This window comes from Trypanosoma cruzi, assembly GCF_000209065.1.
Source record: "Trypanosoma cruzi strain CL Brener chromosome Unknown tcruzi_1047053478149, whole genome shotgun sequence".
Classification (NCBI taxonomy): Eukaryota; Euglenozoa; class Kinetoplastea; order Trypanosomatida; family Trypanosomatidae; genus Trypanosoma; species Trypanosoma cruzi.
The window spans coordinates 1-753 of NW_893150.1; the positions used below are offsets into that span (position 1 = coordinate 1).

Genomic DNA, 753 nt, shown 5'->3' on the forward strand with positions numbered 1-753 from the left:
CGCAACTCTCGCGCACCGGGCAGTGGCGCCACGCGCGGCACCGACAGCGCGTCACCGGCCCAAGGGTCGCTGCGCTTCACGACCGGCGTGTCTCTTTCTCGGGGCGCCGATGCACCCAAGCGCCCAGCGTCACGGAGCGGTGGGTCTCAAGACGCGCCTTTCCTGGCCATGCGAGGGGAGGCGCGGGGGCCAGCCGGCGAGGTTGCGGCGGGCGGGGCGGCTGTCAGACCTGTTGAGTTTGTTTTTGGCCATCACGCAAGCGCGTTCACGGGGCCACGCGCCCTCGCGCACAAGAGTTGGTTGCTTCCATCAACAGCGGCGTGCGCCCACCACAACCCACCTCCGGGCAATTCGGCCCTCTCTTTCTCTTTCTCTCTCTTGCGCTTTCGGGCGGGCCCGCCACCAACCGTTTGCACAGGCAGGGCGCCAGACAGGGCAGGATGTTACGTGCGCGCCGTTGCGCAAGAAAGAAAAACGACAACAATAGCAGGAAGTGGGAGGGAGGGGAGCGGGCGCTCAGCCGAAAGGTGATTTTTATTGTTCCGTTCTCAATGCGTCGCTCAAACTGTTTGGACCTCGAACAACATGTCTCCATCGTAGCGCGTGTGTGTGTGTGCGGGCGTGCGCGTCGCTGGGCCGCAAAACCGCGCAGTCGAGAGCAGAGGGACAAAGAAAGAAAAAAAGAAAAAGAAAAAAAAAGAAAGATGGGGGTGTAAAGCACAGCACTTCAGTGTGAGCTGAGTCGGGAATTGC

At 61.8% G+C, this 753-nt stretch overlaps 4 non-coding genes across 4 annotated transcripts, besides 1 other annotated feature; all 4 read right to left on the minus strand.

Moving 5' to 3' along the window:
- Window positions 1–5: 5 nt before the first annotated feature.
- On the minus strand, window positions 6–76 carry Tc00.1047053478149.10. The gene has a single exon (XR_008254878.1). It is a non-coding gene; the product is annotated as an H/ACA snoRNA, TC11C4H3 (small nucleolar RNA).
- Window positions 77–222: 146 nt separating this feature from the next.
- Window positions 223–312, minus strand: Tc00.1047053478149.20. The gene has a single exon (XR_008254879.1). It is a non-coding gene; the product is annotated as a C/D small nucleolar RNA (snoRNA), TB11C4C3 (small nucleolar RNA).
- Window positions 313–513: 201 nt separating this feature from the next.
- Window positions 514–600, minus strand: Tc00.1047053478149.30. Its single transcript, XR_008254880.1, has one exon. It is a non-coding gene; the product is annotated as a C/D small nucleolar RNA (snoRNA), TB11C4C2 (small nucleolar RNA).
- A 68-nt stretch (window positions 601–668) lies between these two features.
- Window positions 669–705: a microsatellite.
- Window positions 706–710: 5 nt separating this feature from the next.
- Tc00.1047053478149.40 lies at window positions 711–753 on the minus strand. Its single transcript, XR_008254881.1, has one exon. It is a non-coding gene; the product is annotated as a C/D small nucleolar RNA (snoRNA), TB11C4C1, 5' partial (small nucleolar RNA).